Source organism: Natrix helvetica (genome assembly GCF_964273705.1).
Source record: "Natrix helvetica genome assembly, chromosome: 1".
NCBI lineage: Eukaryota > Metazoa > Chordata > Lepidosauria > Squamata > Natricidae > Natrix > Natrix helvetica.
In genome coordinates this window covers 155,926,669-155,945,546 of record NC_138548.1, presented here as the reverse complement: position 1 = coordinate 155,945,546, position 18,878 = coordinate 155,926,669, and the positions used below count along the sequence as shown (strand labels likewise).

General features: G+C 42.9%; 1 protein-coding gene and 1 long non-coding RNA gene across 6 annotated transcripts in view; one reads left to right on the top strand and one right to left on the bottom strand.

The window, feature by feature from the left end:
* Positions 1-2,050, bottom strand: part of MARCHF7 (membrane associated ring-CH-type finger 7) — a 28,410-nt gene extending 26,360 nt beyond the window's left edge. For 2 of the 5 annotated variants that reach the window (XM_081936062.1, XM_081936066.1), the window contains exon 1: positions 1,166-1,184. The gene's annotated coding sequence lies outside the window, so the exon portion shown is untranslated. Of the gene's footprint in view, positions 1-1,165; positions 1,185-1,621; positions 1,853-1,919 lie in introns of those variants that run through there. The other 3 variants (XM_081936064.1, XM_081936065.1, XM_081936063.1) reach the window with 3 other exon arrangements.
* Positions 2,051-2,641: 591 nt separating this feature from the next.
* LOC309383468 lies at positions 2,642-15,861 on the top strand. Its single transcript, XR_014173848.1, has 3 exons — positions 2,642-2,866; positions 2,961-3,082; positions 15,498-15,861. It is a non-coding gene; the product is annotated as an uncharacterized lncRNA (long non-coding RNA).
* The last annotated feature ends 3,017 nt before the right edge of the window (positions 15,862-18,878 follow it).

Sequence of the window (18,878 nt, the reverse complement as noted above, 5' to 3'; positions counted from 1 at the left end):
TCCTGCTGATATAGAAAGAGCAATCTATCAATTCACAGGTTTTAGACAAATCCAATTTAGGGCAAGTTAGCACATTTGTTATTCAATAGATAACATCCAGCCTCCATGTTCTCCATCTACTACATAGCCATTTCACTGTAAAAACCATAGCTAGAGAATTTTTATTTATAGAAGTTACACATATGCCTCATATACACATATGCTCAAATTAGTTGTGATATTTATTAGTCTAGGCCTCATGCTAGGGGCCTCAAAATTGCTTCCTTTCACAGGGGGCTTATATGGCTTAGCTGTATTTGCTGGTGACCAGTAGGAGGTACTACTCAACTGGTTTTGCCCTTATTGAGAGTTTCCAGATGTAGGCATCCTCCATAATGGACTTTAAAGAATTAAAGACCATGTAGTATGGTGGATACTTATCCCTTGAAGAGACCCAATAAAGTCAAAAGTAGCCAAGTGGCATACTTGGCCAGTAACTAATATAATACTGATATGGTCATAGGGTTGCAACTAAATACAATACTTTTCACTGGAGGGAAATCATACCGTTAGTGAAGGCAAATGAACAAGTCCTCTAAAAATCGGATACTCTCAAAACTGCAATAATTGCTGGGGATTTTTTTTTACAGTCTGTTCTAAATACTAAAAAAGCCCCACCCCAATCCATCTATTTCAGTGGTTCCCAACGTGGGCCCAGGCCCCACAGGGGAGCAATTTGATTTTTAACGGGGCAATTTGAACCTTGTTTAAACCAAAGTTAATGGCCTTTTAGGCTTCCTCCTAAAAGCCAATGTAGGTTTTTAGGAGGAAAGAGTTCTTTTTGAGTAAGTAAGAATTATATGTGGGGAGGGCATGGGGCATGGGCAAAAAAAAGTTGGGAACCACTTAATTCAAATAGATTCTATTTGAATACGAAATTCAAATCGAGACTAAGCAGCACCAAGGGAGAAGCAGCAAACCGAACTGTTATTGGCATTCCTTTTTAATCAGATGATTTTTTTTTTTTAAAAAGGCCATCCTAAAAAGCTGGTTGGGAAGAGAGACTTGTAAAGGATTAGTCATGTAACCTGAATGACAAGTTGACTTAAGCACTCTATAATAAACACCCCAATGACCTCATACTGGAGACAGACCAGGCAACTCCGGGTTCCGACATTAATTTAACCACCTGAATATAAGAAGGCTGGCTTCTGACCCCTCTGAAACTGGATTACCACGGAATAAAAAAACCTCTTTCCTCCCAAAACCCCCTTCTGCGCCAGCCGACATTAAGAACAGCGGAAGGTTTCTCTTTCCCGGACTCGATTGCACAACGAAAGCCCCATGGAGGAGGGCGTCTTTTCGTCCCTCCTGCGGACGCGCCCAGAGCAGGCGTGCAAGCCCCGGGGTCCGTTTGCCGAGTCAGAGCTCTCTTTCCGAGCCGTACAAGGCGAACGGGGAAGGGGAAGGAAACGGGGCCAAGAACGGCCAAGAACTTCGCCGCCCCAAAGCCCCACAAAATGGAGACCTTCCTCCCTCCGCTCTCAAAACCGTGGCACTTCCCTCCCGCAAACTCCCGCGAAGCCATGGGCCTCCGCCTGCCTCTTCGGCTTTGCTTTCTCCCTCATCCGCAAGGCATCACCTGCTTGCATTGGCCGCCGTCTCCCCCAGCGCCGCTCGCCGCCTTCACGGGCTCCCCCCCCCTCCCCAGCCGCTTGCCGAGCCGACAATGGCGGCAGTCTGACTACCGTACGGTCTGTCCTGAGGAGGAAGCTCTCTCTCTCAGCGCCGCCTGCCAATCACCGCGGAGTCAACGGACAACCCGTCCCTTCAACTCTCGCGAGAAAAGCGGCCCTCTAACCCAGCCCGAAGCTTTTATACGGAAGTGTGGCTCTCGGGCTCTCCCCCCAAGACGTAGTGGGGTGAGGCGAATGGCTCACCCGGAGGCTGCTGGGAAAGCGGAAGCGGTGGAGTTGCGTTAGTTGCTCTGAGCTCGCCTGGCGCTGGTCTTCGGTGGCTTCTGACGTACATCATACGTCACTGGGCGGCATTACATATTGTGCGGTGGATGAGAGGCTCGGGGCTCTCAGAGAGGGAAAGGCGCAGGCGCGGCCGGGAATAAAGGGGAAGAGACCTTTTTGCAAAATTTAGGGATCTTACCCGTGTACGCTCACACCACATAAGAGGAACTGATTGCACCAAAGAAGCTGCAATCCGAAAATAAATTGCAAACAGTGTTCATAAGCTTTCTTCACTTTATTTATGCTGTAGTGGTGTAGGGTATCCTGCTTGGACGGGAGGGGGGGGTTGGACTAGATGACCTGCAAGGTCTCTTCTAACTCTTAATCTATGCTATATAAGTGTTGATGTGCAACCCATCAATCCGAAAAACAGGCTGCCAGTGATGGCTCAACCTTCTTTCTCATCAAGAAGGCTATAACCAGTGGTACTGCTATTGTTTTGGTTTAAAGGCAAAAAAACCCCAACCCTTTAATGAAATTGCATTCCCTTGACATTGTTTCTCCTCTCATGAAGTGTCTATCACCTGCCACTGGGAAAAACAATCATCAGTTACTTAATTTGCAGTAGAATGAAGCCAGGTGAGCATAGTTGGATATTTTGAATAGCAGGTATAGCTGCCTGTCAAATTGTCGTCCTAAACAATTTTCAGACATGAACGTGGCCTATGCTTGGCTTGTGATTATTATGTTGAATCATTTTTGAAGTGGGTCAAGTACTCTTTCAAAAGAATACTAAGCCAGTGTCCAAAGCAGCCTGGATGATGGGTGGCAGGTACAGAAGCAGAGAATAAAGCAGGAGGAAACTCTTGGTGTAAGCCTGAACTAGCCATTCAAAACCAGAAAAATACCGTATATGTTGGAATAAAGTAAGCATCAAGGGGGGAAGTGGGGGGCAAGAAGGTACTTCAAAGCAGGAATGGGCAAGCTTTTGTTGCCTTAATTCAAATGCTTTTTCCCCAGGATGGGATTATGAGCCAAGGAGATGAGGCAGCTTTTTAATGAGATGCTGACAGATGTATAGCACATGGTACACCTGCTGCAAAGCATCTTCAGCTTCAATCTGAAGTGTTGCATATCCCTTGGTAAGTTTATTAAACATGACAGATAAATATATTTGTATCAATAGTATTGCATTAGCAGGACTACTTACACCTTTGTCCTATCCAGGAAGAATCTTCAGAGGTTCTCATCTTCTGTTCTATGAACAGGAAAGGCTTGTCAACCATGGATGCTGTAACATCTGTATTTAAAATTCCTCAAAACTTAATATATAGGTAGTTCTTACAACCACAATTGATCCCAAAATTTATGTTGCTAAGCGAGATATTTGTTAAGTGAGTTTTGCTCCATTTTATGACCATTGACTTTGCTTTTCAGAAGTTTGCAAAAGGTGATCATATGATCCTAGGACACTAGGCAATGGTCATAAATACAAATTTTCAATACAATTGAAAATAAGTCATATATTTCTTTTCTCCTAATTGGACTGTTGAAATGAAGATATCTTGAAGAAACAGAGCTTACTGAGCTTACTATAATACAGTGCTGAAAGTGTATTTATGGATTATACATGCGCACAGGAGTATCTGTTAATTCTAAATCTAGGCTTATTTCTTCAGGTTTCTATTTTGTACCTTCCATTAGCTGCTGTAGCTTCATGATTTTTAATCTCAGCAAACAGTATACAACTTCAGCTGAAGGTTAACTCTAAAATATCCTAGAACCTCACTTCCCTTTCTGATAAAATAACAGACCACCTGTTCCAACAACTCTTGAAAATCATCAAAGATGTCCCTCTCTTCTTGTCCTCTATTATAGGATATAGTACAGGGAGTACAAAGAGTGACCTTTGCATAAAGAGTCAAGATTTTTTACCAAATCAACAAGGCAGAAATCATGGCTTAAGCCTGTCATGCAGCAGACATGCAAAAATGTCTCCAGTAAGTACTTCCCTAATTCACAGCAGTATAAGAGGAAGGAGGTAAAGCACAGTCAGACTTGCACATTTCTTTTACCATAGTAAATCTTAATTTTTAAAAAAAATAGTTTTAGTTTCTCATCTACATTCCAGAACTGGCATCTGATCACTTAAGATCAAATCAGAAACTTTTGTTTCTGCTTTTAAAGCAACCACAAGATGCAGTGTTGCACAAAGCCAAAAAAAACCTGTTGTTTTATTGAATAAAATTGTGTGATAATTTAGGGTTGTAACCTGTTTACTAATTATATTGATTTGGATCTAAACAGGTATTTTGAAAGATGTTGGTTAAGTTCCATGATCCCTGGACTACTTGCTTCTCTGATCCCACACCCATGCAAATATTATCCCTTCAGGGCTGAGGAACCATGCCAAGTGAAATGGGTCATGATGTGGATTAGGGTAAAAGGAGGAGGTCACAGGACCATGTATGGAATCATGTTCAACTTTAATCATGAAAATACTTCTGTCTGCTTTTTTCATACTCACTTTCCTAGCCTTCCCCTACTGCAATCCAAAAAAAAAAGTGTATAAAAAGTACCATCTCACCACAACACAGATAAATAAAATTGTCTAAACTACTGAAATATAAAACTTGGGGACAATAAGAGAAATATCTCTGCCTATGTCTTTACATGAAAGGGGATGCATCGGTGTTCCATAAAATAGCCCTGCTAATAATAAATTCCTCAGGAACCATTTGGTACAGGTTGTCCTTGATTTATGACCACAGTTGAGCCCAAAATGTCCATTAGTAAAGAAGATAGTTGTTTTGCCCCGTTTTGCTATCTTTCTTGTCACAGTTGTTAAGTGAAGCACTGAGTTAAGTTAGTAACACAGTTGTTAAGTGAACCTGGTTTTTTCATTTACTGTTTGTCAATGAAAATCCCAATGACCTTGCGATCTTCTGTAACTGTTGCAAATACATGTCATTTGCCAGGCGGCTGAATTTTGATCATGTGACTATGGGGATGCTGCAACAGCCATAAGTGTGAAAAACAGTCATGTCACTTTTGTCAGTGCCATTATAACTTAGAAGAGTCACTAAATGAATGGTTGTAAGCCAAGGACTATCTGTAATGACTTTAGTTTTAATTTACAGTGGTACCCTCCTGGAGCAAGATATATGGAATGCATCCCATTGTGTAAAACATCTGAATCATATTTATAACATTGGATATTTTCTCATTCCAGAATTCTCATTTCAGAAACCTACTCTGTATATAACAGCAATCAGCCATGTTTTTCTCCTTTATTGATATTTTCTCTGGTCCTTCTACCAAACTAGTTTTTCTAGAACTGAGTTCCATGGCAACTGATTCAAGTCTGAGTTAATACAAATTCATTTCAAGGTTCCTAATCAGGATAGCACAGTCCTCTATTAAGTATATCACAACACTGTTTGAAGTTGAATTCACATCTTTGAGATACTGGTTTTGTAAGATTTCCCAGTCATTCATTCATTTATTCACTCAAAATCTATCCTAATGTATCCCTGATCACTTGCTGCTTTTCAGCATATCAACATATACTTTAATATTAAAAACCAAGATTCTAAAGAATGACATCTTATCCTGAGGTAATATTATAATAGACAAAATTGTAATTTGAAATTAAAATAGGTGAGCAATCTCAAAGTACATTGTAAATAACAATATGATTATCCTGACTATTGAAGTGGAAAAATAAAACTATATGAGTTGGTGGGTGCCAGTTCAAGGGAATTTCCTTGCTATTCCCTTTCTTGGAGATTTTCATCTATTTTTAGGGTAGAAAGTTTTCTCAGTCCACAAGTAATGGGGCTAAGACAACAAGTTCAATTTTGTTTACAGTTACATTTATTTAAAATTATAGTTAATATATTTTGATGGTCATTTGTTTCATAAAAAAACAAAATCTGACTTTTTTTTGAGGCCTCTATAATCTACATCCAAGATTTTCAGAAACCAAATATATCCCTGAAGGTTATGGCATGCGCTCAATAACCTGTGGGCTTCAATGACGGATCTCGTTCATTCATTTGGTTAAATTAACTTTGTACACATAAATTTATTTAAATCATGAAAATATTCAGCTGCTAAATGGCAGTGGTTAAAGCTAGATTTAATCATATTTAAAGCAATTCAATTTAGAACTGTGATTTAAATTAAGCATTTTTAATTGATCCTTGATTTTAATCTGTCTCCTACTCAAAATACGGTTAATAATTAATACTTGGGCCCCTTAGACATTTATAAAACAGATTGCTCATCTTTCTGCCTCTTGAGATTAAAGTGAAAAAAGAAAACTACTGCCAAATTATCTCCTTCATCTTTTTCCACTGCTGTATTCTTCCTGCAGCATCCTCAATATTAGAAACACTCAAAAAATCTGGCTAAAGTTTAATAGAGAATAGAAGAACTGAAGTTTCAAAAAAATCCTCGGCACTCCCAGCTTTTTACCTACATTATGTTTACTACAGATTAGACAAGCTGTTTCTGTATAGTTGGGGGAATAATTAAAATGTTATTTTCTTTACTTCAAAATTGTTCTGCTAATTCACATTCCATCTTCTTATTGGGTTGTTGATCAATGTACAGGAGGAGGAGTTACCATGATGAAAACTATTAAGAAATTTACCACATCAGACGTTGAAAGTTGACATGTAGGGGGGTATTAAAAGATACATTGGGTCAAATTGTTTGTTCTCAGACAAGGTATTCATTGTAGGTTGCGTTTTTTTTTAATGTAACCAATTACTTAAAAGAATTCCATTCCATCTTGTTACTGATTCTACTTCACTCACTTTAGGGCAAACCTTTGAGCTGCCTGCAGCTCCAGTAACTCTGAGATGGTGCCACTGAAAATTCAGTGACAAAATGACAGGACCGGACAGGACCGGGAGGAACCCACCTCTGACTGGAATACTGCAATCAGTAGCTCCCCCCCCCCCCCGCAAGTCCTTCTTTTTTCTAGACTAGTCAACCCCAAATCCTGCAACTGTTTTTCATGTTTTAGTCTCCAGGCCTTTAATCGTCTCAGTTGCTCTTCTTTGCATTTTTCCCAGAGCCTCAACATCTTTTTTGTAACGGGGTAACCAAAACTGGATGCAGTATTCCAGGTGTGGTCTTACTAAGGCTTTATAAAGTGGTACTAATACTTCACGTGATTTTTGGCTACTGCCACACACTGCTGATTCATGTTTAAGACTCCAAGGTCCCTCTCATAGTTACTGTTTTTGAGCCAGGTTTCGCTTAATCTGTACTTATACCTTTGGTTCTTCCTGCCCAGGTGTAAAACCTTACTTTTCTCCATGTTAAATTTGTTGGATAGGGCCCATTGTTCAAGTCTGTCAAAATCTTTTTGGCTCCTGAGCTTGTCTTCTTGTGTTATTTGCTATTTCCAGTGGTGTATTAATCATTAAGCAGACTAGGCACATGCTTAGGGCACCAGGCCCAAAGGGGGCACCACAAAGTTGAGAAAGAAAGAAAAAACAATGAAGATTTGTACAGTATGTACAAAGGAGGGGGGCATCCAGATTTGTCAGTGCTTAGGGCACCAGTGAGCCTTAATCCGCCACTGGCTATTCTGCCAGCTTAGTATCATCTGCAAATTTGATGAGTTCCCCTTCTATTCCCTCATATAATACCTGTGTTTCCAAACATACCAAAGTCAGAAATGTGAGGCTGTGTCAGCAGACACCTAATTGTAACCTATACATAGAGGTAGCCAATGAAATCAGGTCAGGAATACACTCACAACACAACTTCCTATGTTACGCACTCCCTTCTAGTCAAGGAAGGCTCTATGATTAGTCAAATCCACATGATATTCATTTGGAGTCTCCTGGAATTTATTTTTGTGAGAGCAGTCATGATGTGCTGTAATGTACTTATTTATTCATTTAGTTGCTCCCTGCACCTTTGGTGGGTACATAAAGTGGTTAATTAATTTAAGAAGAATGAATATTGTTAGATCGGGCAGTAAGAAGACAGACACAGGCTTAATGCAACGACAGCTCTTTATTCAGACAGTCAAGTATGTACAATCCAGCAACTGTTCGGTCTGACAGCTCTCCTTTTATAGGGAGATGTCAGACCTCTTAACCAATCAGATTAAACCTCTGCTCCCGCCAGAACAGAGGACCAGAGTGGAAACTATGGTAGCTAGTGTTAATATCTAATACCCCTCCCCTCTTGGTTGGGATGTTCCTATTGGTCACATATACTTTGAGGTAGGCGGGTCTTTGTTTCGCTGTACCAGACCTGCGCAGTTCAGTTGGAACCGGTTCTTCAGGCAGGTCAAACGGACCTGTCTGCTCTCCAGCTCCGCTCTGTGGAACCTGCTGGAACTTACCCCAGGCCACGGCTGGAGTTTCCTGGCTTTGCTTGCTTGGAGCTCGCTGTGGGCCTGCAACAAACTCAGATAGGTTTTCCGGTATCTGCGGGTTTGAGTTGGCTGTGGAAGGAGTGAATGTTAGCTCCTTTTGGGTAGGGCCTTGGCTGCTTTGTTTCAGAATTTTGTCTGGTGCCCTAAGATTGGAGTGGGAGAGGCGACCACGGAGTTGGTCAATATGCCTCCTCCAATTTCTACCATCCTCTAGCTCTAATAGATAAGAGCGAGGCCCGGTGATGCCTATCATCGTAGCAGGAATCCACAGAGTTCCCCCAGCGTAATTGTGGGCGTATACTGAATCCCCTACGCTAAAGTTTCGAATTTTGCTTGTGGAGTCTGGGGGCGATGTGGTAGAGTAGTTTGGGTGTAGCTGGTCTAAGTGGGACCTTAGACAGCGACCCATGAGAAGCTCGGAGGGGCTTCTCCCGGTGGTGGCGCTTGGCGTAATATGTTGGATTAGTAAATAGTGATCAACCCGTGTTTGCCAATCACCCGGGCCCATTCTGGCGAGGGCCTCTTTAGCCGATTGCACCATTCTCTCTGCCTGACCATTGGAAGCCGGGTGGAATGGCGCGACCAGGGCATGCCGAATTCCCTGGCTAGCTAAGTAGGTCTCGAATTGCATGGCCGTAAATTGAGGCCCATTGTCTGAGACCAAGATGTTGGGCAGGCCGTGCGTGGAGAAAAGTCTCCGTAGCACCTTGATGACTACCTCTGACATGGTAGTGGTCATCAGGGCTACCTCTAACCATTTCAAATATGCGTCCACAACTATGAGGAACATTTGGCCATGAACGGGGCCTGCAAAGTCAATGTGCACCCTAGACAAGGATGCCTGAGGGCGCTCCCACTCCTTAGCGGGGGCCTCTGGGGGAGCTGGTCTGGATTCCTGGCACCGAGTGTAGGTAGCCATCCACTCTTTTATCTCCCTGTTCATGTTAGGCCACCAGACGTAGCTCCTAGCCAAGGATTTCATCCTGACAATGCCAGGATGCCCCACATTTAATGCCTCCAATACTGCCTTTCGCAGTTTGCTTGGAGCGACCACCCGGTCCCCCCACAGTAAACAGCCCTTGATTACCGACAACTCAGCGCGTTTAGTAACAAACATTTTAAATTCGGCCTCAACAGGCCTCTTGGGCCACCCCCTCCACACCCAGTTCAGAATCTGCTTAATAGTAGAGTCTTTAGCAGAAAAGCGGGCAACGTCATTTGACAATACTGGTCCAGAGTCCAGGCAGTCAATGAGGAGGACCGGTGTCTCGGGAGTGGGGTCGGCCAGCAGTTCAGGTAGGGGACAGCGGCTCAAAGCGTCAGCATGTCCCAACGTGGAACCAGGGCAGTGAACCAGTTTCTATGAGTAGGCAGCCAGGAAAACAGTCACTATAGGGGTCTCCCAGCATGCATGGTCGACTGGCTCTAGGATCCACAGGAAATTGACCAGTTTGTCAATTTCCCTATTGATTTTAGGGCGGAGAGCAAAAGGTACTCTCCTGGGTTTGAGCCTAATAGGTGCTATGTTGGGGTCCAAGTTAAAAGAAATGGGTGTCCCTACATACTTACCGAGACCGGAGCCAAAAACGTCCTCGAACTCCTTAAAAATCGCCTCGGCGGCGCTGTCTTGTATGGCGTTGATTCCGGTAACTTCCAACCCCAGGGCTTCAAAGCAATCGAGCCCCAGGAGGCTCTGTAGCGGTGCACTGGCCACGGTCACGGGAAGCTTGGCGCTGATGTCTTTAAACTGCACTCGGAAAGTGCCTTGGCCCACGATGGGGACTCGGTTCCCCTGGTAGTCATGCAAGCTGATGTCTGGGGTGTGCAGGTGCCGTTTTTTCAGGCTTGGGATGGCTTGCTTCAGTGTCGACTAGGAAATGATCATAAGGGACGATCCAGTGTCGACTTCAAGCTCGCAGGGAGCGTCCTCAATGAGGACTGTGACTTTCAGCTTTTTTGGCCTCCTAGTGTGGACTTGTCCTATCGTGGTTTGATAGGTCACTTTAGGTTCTCTCTTTGGGCACCCTTGAGTTTTCCGCCAGGCCCCTGGGTTGGACCTCTGTTGGTGGTTTGGATTTGGTTTTGGCTGCCAAGCGGTGGCAGGGAATTTGCTTCGGCACACTTTGGCAATGTGCCCCTTCTTGTCGCAACGCTGACAGGTTGCGTCCCGGAAACAGCAGGTAGACTGGGCATGGTCCCCTCCGCAGCTTGCGCAGGGCGGCAGGTGTGAGTTGAAACTTCGCACCGGTTTTGTGCGGCTACTGCGTATGCGGTAGCTGTCATCGTCTTCGCTGTCAGAGGATTCTTGTTCAGCTGCCTCGTAATGTACGGGCGTTTGCTTCTGCGCGGTTTGTGGCATGTTATGTTGGTGCTTCAAAACTTCCGTGGACTTGCCTGCAGATTCGGACGCCTTGGCTTCGTCCAGTATGATCTGCAGAGACATATTTGATCTGGCTAGCAGACGTCTCTGCAGATTAATGTCCCGCACACTGCAGATTAAACGGTCTAAAATTTGGTCGTCCAGGTCATGGAAATAGCAATATGTTGCTGCTTTTCGCAGGGCCGCAACATATTGATTTATGGACTCTCCTTCTTGTTGGTTCCACATGTTGAATTCATGGCGGCGAACGTGCCTCAAAGGTTTGGGCGCGTAGTGAGTTTTTAGAGTCTGTTGTAACGCCGCCCAAGGAACTGCTTGGCTCGGAGTTGGCTCCAATAAATCCTTCGCTGTTTCGAAGACCTCTCGGCCGCCGTAACCTAGGAAGAGGTTCTTCTTGCAGGAGTCGGGAACCCCCATAAGGTCGTTTGCCTTGAGAAAGCATTTGAACCTTAACATATACGATTCCCAGTGTTCGGCCACCAGGTCATACGGAGTTGGTGGGGCGTGCATGGCCATTCTTGACTGAGGCGATTCGAATTTGCCGCTCGAAATGGTCACTCGATGCCGCGCCGAAGCTCCGGGCTGGATTTACTTGCTGGATGTCTTGTTGTTGGTTTCTTCGCCTATCTGCCTCTCAATCCCACCTTCATTGCCAGTGTTAGATAGGGCAATGAGAAGAAGACACTGGCTTAATGCAACAACAGCTCTTTATTCAGACAGTCAAGTATGTACAATCCAGCAACTGTTCGGTCTGACAGCTCTCCTTTTATAGGGAGCTGTCAGACCTCTTAACCAATCAGATTAAACCTCTGCTCCCACCGGAACAGAGGACCAGAGTGGAAACTATGGTAGCTAGTGTTAATATCTAACAAATATTACAAGTTAATAAAAAGTAACATTTGCATTAAAGTAAACTCTTAACCAGGGGTGAAATCTTCCCAGTTTGGCTGAACCAGTAGGGATGATTGTCCTTGGTTCTGCGAACCAGTAGTAAAAAAAAAAGCTTTTGAGGATTGCACAGCTCAGCTGTGAGCTGTGCAATTGTCGGAAGCTTTCCCCCTGCTTTTTAAAGTATTTTTTTCCTGTTGGTTTGGGCGAATAGGCAGGGGAAAATGTTTAAAAAGCGGGGCGGGGGGGGGGTGTTGTGCTGCGAAAGAGAGAAAGGGGGGGAGGGAAAAAGGAGAGGGAGGGAGGACCACAAACCTGGCACTAGATGCAGCTTCAGAGGATACCTTGAAAGAGCACAGCAATCCAGGGCTGAAAGGGACCTGAAGGTCATCTAGTTCAACCCCCTGCTCCAGCAGGACATTGTTAAAGTGAGTTTCTGTCTTTTGACCCACCCAGTCACATGACTACATAGCCACACCCACTCAGTTACATGACCCCACCACCAAGCCACGCCCACGGAACCGCTAGGGAAAAAAATAGATTTCACCACATCCCTTAACTAACCACTGAAAACCCGAGAAAAGAGATGTGTTGTAACCTGGAGTCAATATGAAAAGTCCCATTCTCAAGGGAATGGGTTCAATGAACTGGGTGCAACATAGGAGAAGGCCCCTCCCTGTCCAAGAAAAATAGGGTCCTAGAAGGAAGCATCTTCAAAAAAAAACACCATATGGATATTTCTTCTAACAAAGTCTGCAAAATCAATGGTTTTGTTAGATAATTAGTTTTTAATTGGGAAAATGTAGTTCTGTGAAAGGATGTGATCCTGGCTTTACTCCTTTGCTCTCCCAGAGCCGTCTGGCAAGACAGGAGATCTTAAGAGCAAAGAGGTGTTATGGTGATGTGGCGGGAGGTGTGGCTACCCTGCAACCATCCTTGCCCAGTGAATGCATTTCAGATTCCTAACATGCTTTCTTGTTAGCTTAGGGGGGGGAATCAGTAAGATGCTGGCTTGCTTCCAGCTACACCTTCCTGTTTGTAACTGAGGTGCAGGCTGCACATTAAGGGTGACAAATGACCTCAGGGCACCAGTTTAGGGCCTTACCAGATCTTAATTCAGCCCTGCAAGTTTCCCAACCATGTTCTAGGCCAGGGTTTCTCAACCTTGGGAACTTTAAAACGTGTGGACTTTGAGTCCCAGAAATCCCCAGCAAGTAAGGCCCGCTAGGGAATTCTGGGACTTGGAGTCCACACAAAGTTTCCAAAGTTAGGAGATACTGGTCTAGACTAACTGCTGTTTCCCAGACAGAATTTCACCTCAAATTGCTCATCAACCTTTTTCTTAACGTTTCATCTTTTTATTCTAATTTGAATTTTTTTTAGCACATTTTAACTTTTCATTCTATTGTAAACTGCCCGGAGTCACTGTGTTAGTATGATGGGCAGCGTAGAAATTTTAAAAAATTAAATTAAAATAAAATAAAATAAAACACTCATTCTGTTTTCTTGCTGGCTAATCCCTATTTCTTCTTTTTTTCCCCCTTCAGCTTTCTTATGCAACAAGGAACTGAGTTCTATCGCTTGGCAATAGCACCAATAATATTTTTTATATACTCGTGCACAAAGATGTGACTTTTTGCTGTGTCATACAGGTAGTTCTTGACTTACGACCACAATTGTACCTAAAATTTCATTTGCTAAATGAGTTTTGCCCCACTTTACAACCTTTGTTACCTCAGTTGTTAAGTGAATCATTGCAGTTGATAAATTACTAACCCGGTTGTTAAGTGAATCTGGCTAACCCATTGATTTTGCTTGTCAGAAGGTTGCAAAAGGGGGTCACCTGATTCCAGGGCACTGCGGCCATCATAAATACGACCCAGTTGGCAAAAACAGAATTTTGATCATATTTTCATCATGGGGATGCTGCAAAGGTCGTAACTCTGAAAAACAGTCATGAATAACTTTTTTCAGTGCCATTGTAACTTTGAACGGTCACTAAACAAAGTGTTGTAAATCAAGGGCTACTGTATTTAGTATAAAGCTGGGGCTTTTAATCAAGAATATTCTATCAATAGAACATGATATTGCCTCGTGCAAATTCATGCTACAACAGTTGGGTATGGGAGAGATAGCAAAGATTTACTTTTTTTAGGCAAAGAAATAGGGCACGTGTGTCACTCGCCACATCACGTTGCCGTCGCGGTGTTTTGTGATGATTTCCCATTCGCGGAGCTGGGGTGGGTGTGGCCTGTGCTACACATGACGCATATGGGCCGCCAGTTTAACTCCCCTGAGATGGGGGGTATCTGACATAGATTGAAGAGCCTTCCTGATTTAGAGTAATGTAGCAATTAGGTGGGAGAGAACATCTATAAATACCAGGAGAGAATTTTCAAGACAGGAGATAGAAATAAGAATAACCTTTGTACTTTCATTAAAGATCAGTTGTCTTTGACATTTACATATGAATGGCATATTCCTCAAGAGTTTTTAAAGTGTTAGGAATAGGAAGTAGATTTCTGAAACTTACTTACCAGCTAAAAAATTAAATAGTCTTTTTTTTACTTCTTTAATATCAGATATCAGTAATTTAATATCAGATATCAGTAATTTCTAGAGTAAATCATGTAGTCCAAGTGCTAATTTCACTGCCTTCTCCAGAATATGCTTAAGGTATATTATACATATTCAGTTTATTTTGTAAAATCATAATCTATAGCAGTGTGTTTAAATACGCATGTGTGCACATATACTCACTTAAAAATCTTCTTGCTACAAATATAGGTAGTCCTCGACTTATGACCACAATTGACCCCAAAATTTATGTTGCTAAGCGAGACATTTGTTAAGCTTTACGACCTTCCTTGTCACAGTTGTTAAATGAATCTTGGCAGTTTCTAAGTTAGTAACACAGTTGTTAAGTGAATCTGATTTTTCCCATGGACATTGCTTGTTAGAAGATGATCCCTGGGACACTGCAACCGTCATAAGTATGAGTCAGTTGCAACTGTCTGAATTTTGATCATGTGACAATGGGGAGATGCCGACCTCCGCTCCTTCCGTAAGAAGCTAAAAACCCACCTGTTCAATTTAGCCGGCCTGGCCTAATTCCCAATTTTAGTCCCTCAAGCCTGCATTTTTAAGTTTTTTAGGAGTATGCTTTTTAGTTGCTTTTAATTCTTACTTTTCTGTACAGCTGTATCAGGTTTAATTCGTTTTTAAGGGGATAGGATATTTATCTTTTGTATTTGTTTTAATGAGACGCCTGTACACCGCCCCGAGTCCCTTCGGGGAGAGGGGGCGGTCTATAAATCCTGGAAAATAAATAAATAAATAAATAAATAAATAAATAAATAAATAAATAAATAAATAAATAAATAAATAAATAAATGCTGCAATGGTCATAAGTGTGGAAAATAAACGTAAATCACTTTTTTTTCTGTGATGTAGCTTTGAATGGTGACTAAATGAACTGTTGTAAGTTAAGGACTACCTGTAAAGCAGAAATTGTTGCTGTTGAAACAACTGACTTTCTTTACTGGGGGGAAATAGCCAAGAGAATAAAAATAGGACAGGCTCCTGGCATTTGTACTCCCCCCATTAAATGATCTGAAAGAGAAAAAAGAATTTCAATAGAATAAAGCTGGAGATGCTGTAACACTTTATTCCTACAACAAGCAAAGGCTTACAATGGGACCAGTGCTCAGGGTCTGAATAGCAGCCTCTTGGGGGGTGGAGGGGCTGGCTATTTAGCAACTTTTGTGTGATTGCTTTTGCTGAGAAAACGTGGCATTTCAGCTGTTGTTCAATGCAGAAAAAGGTCAGAGAGCAGGATCTCCAGAAACTGCAATACATTATTTTTCACTTTCTTTATGCACAGAAGGAATCCGCACTGCCAAGACTAGGCAGGACTCATTCAAAATAAGGTATTCCTGGCAACCCTGAAGTATTTACTGCTGTTAACAAAGACTGGCATATCAATGGAATTGAATCACAAACCCAGTCAACTACTGAAAAAAGAAGACCAGAAGCCGTTCACTTTCTGTCCGTTGGCGGTTGGTTGGAGTAATACAATCAATTTTTGTTTGGAAATGTGCCGAGTCATTGCTATTGCAAAGCTTGTTTTAAATAAGCAAACAAAATATTGCTAAGGTATTAAAAGTTACCACTATGGGTGTAAATGCTGTGATGCAGCCGTCGGGTAATCAAGAGCTTGTAATATCAATTTGTAATACCCCCCCCCCCCCAGTCTCTGTAGAAATATGCCCTGTTTGTGCGATTTCCGTGCTTTCAAGATTGCTGTTACCCAAACATTCCTGCGTGTTAAAAGTGATCCAATTAAATGAAATGTATTTTCAATATATTTTCTGTGAAATTCATTCAGACTTGAGAAAAGCTTATGAGGTACTATGACAGTGATAGCTAACCTTTTTGGTGGCGAGTGCCCAAAGTGCATGCACGCAAAACCCCAGAATGCAATGCGAGCGCACCACACACATGCATGCACTTCCCCGTGCATGTCCCCCCCCTGTGCATGTCCCCCCCCCGAGCAAACGTTTTTTGCTTCCAAGTTGGTGCAGGAGGCCTCTCAGGCCCAAAATGGGGTGTGGGGGGGGAGCACACATGTGAATCCCCAAAATGCAATGTGAGCGCCCCCACCCGCACATGCGCCCTGTGCATGTGCAGCATGAAAAACAGTTGGCTGGTGGGAGGCGCACACACATGCGCGGTGGAGCTGGGCTGGGGCGACAGTTGGCATGCCCGCAGAGCGGGCTCTGCATGCCAATTGACAGACCATGGAAATCAGCAATCCATTGCTACATTTATCCTCCAATATTGTATCGTATTACTTTTGTCCAGCTTTCCAGCATGAAAACTTCACAAAGTTTTTGGCTAGCTCCCCAGCATGAAAACTCCAAAGTCTTAAATTCTACCTGCTCACGATATGGCTAAGCTAAACGTATGTCTCTATAATTATAACTTACAGTATACCTGCCTGTAAGCTAAAAAGTTGAATTTTTCTTTTCTTTTCTGGTCACCGGTTTTTCTGACCGCTGCATCACACCTTTTCTTCCCCAGGCACCAAAAAGCCTCGATTTTTAAAAACAGCAAGTAACATCATTTTCAAGCATGGAATTACACGCTAAATCCCATACAGGCATCCGTTTTTGCATTTGGGTTAAAAAAAAAATGTCTTTCCTGGCCACCGGTTTTCCTGACTGCGGGATCAGGCGTTTTCTTCCACAGTCACCCAAAAGCCTCAATTTTTTAAAACAGCAAACAACACCATTTTCAAGCATGGAATTCCACCCCAAATCCTGTGTCGGCATTCATTTTTGCACTTGGCTTGGGGGAAAAAACCACTAGTTTTCTTGACCGCTGCATCACACAATTTCTTTGTCCAGGCACCAAAAACCCTCGATTTTTAAAAACAGTAAGTAACACCATTTTCACGCATGGAATTGCATCCCAACTCCCATACTGGCATCCATTTTTGCAATTGGCTTGAAAAAAAATTTGCTTCCTGGCCACTGGTTTTCCTGATGTGGCCTCACACATTTTCTTTCCCAGGCAGCAAAAAGCTCTGATTTTTAAAAACAGCAAGTAACACCATTTTCAAGGATGTAATTGCATCCAGAATCCACTACTGGTATCCATTTTTGCATTTGGTTTGAAAAAAAAAAGCTTCCTCTCCACCAAAAAGTCTCGATTTTTAAAAACAGCAAGTAACACCATTTTCAATCATGGAATTTAGGGGTGGGTGCTGAGGATTCGCAGGGGTTCAGCAGAACCTCTAGCTAAGATTCTGTGCATTTCAGAGAACTTCTAAATCCCACTCCTGCCTGGCCCCGCCCACCCATCCCCTCCCAGAAATCCCCCCGCAGCCCTTTTTGGATACAGATAAATAATAATAATAATAATAATAATAATAATAATAATAATAATAATAATAATAATAATAATAATAATAATAATAATAATAATAATAATAATAATAATAATAATAATATTTTATTTGTTAGCCGCACCCTCTCCCGAAGGACTCGGGGCGGCGTACAATAAAACACATAAAATATACAAATGAAAAATACATAAAAATAAACACATACACGTACGTACACATATACATATACATATACATGGAGGAGGTATCAAATATATAAAATAGAATTTAAAATAGACAATTTAAAACACCCTCGATTAAATTACACGATATTAAAAAACCCGTCAGGAGCGATAAGGTAAAACTATGGTTGAGCCAGGCCAGCTAATTGGAAGAGGTGGGTCTTGAGCTTTGCACGGAAGGAGCGGAGGTCAGAGGTAGTCCTGATATCAGGGGGGAGGTCATTCCACAGGGCTGGGCCCATCACAGAGAAGGCTCTGCTCCTAGGCATCGCCCCCCCGACATTGTTTGGTAGACGGCACCTGGAGAAGTCCCTCTCTGTGCGAGCGAATTGGTCGTAGGGATGTATGGGGCAGGATGCGATCCCGCAGGTAGCTAGGTCCTGTGCCATGGAGTGCTTTAAAGATCGTAATCAGGACCTTGAAATGTAGGGGATGTGCAGAAGCTCCAGGAAGCTACCAGAAGTTCAACATTTTTGAAGCCCACCCCAGAAGAAATTCCATTCTGAATCTCATCCAGACATCCCTTTGGGCATTCGGGTTGAAAAAAATGTCGCCCTCCCAGGCCCCCACACCCCTGAGCTTGGCATCAAGAATATTCTTTCCAGCACACAAAAGACACTTTTTAAAAAAATAGCACCATTTTTAAGCATGAAATTCCACCAGGAATCTTGGCCCGGCGTCCCTTTTTGCATTCATGCTGAAAATAATTTTTGCATCCTAGACCACTGTGACCCCAACCTCAGCATCAGGAATTTCCTTCACCCAGGGAGAGGAGGAAACAACGTTGTGACGATACAGACATGCGGTCTTGATGCTCCAAGATCGCAGCTGATACGTTTGCCGCTGGGTGGTCCAAACGGACCTAAACCGTCCCGCAGAGACGGTGAACAGGAAGAATGCGTCTTGCTGATCTCAGGGACATCACAAAGTCCCTGATCGATCCAAGAGAAGCTCTTCAAGCCGGCGACAAAAAATCCAGCCATTAGGCTGATGAAGTCGGGGCGGCTCCAAAACAGAAGGATACGGAAAGAGAAAGTGTTTCCAGCTGGTGAGGAATTTTTACCGTTTTAAAAGAGACTGCCTATAAAAAACTTAAAACTAATTTAAATTGGAGAACAGAAGAAATAAGCGGCGG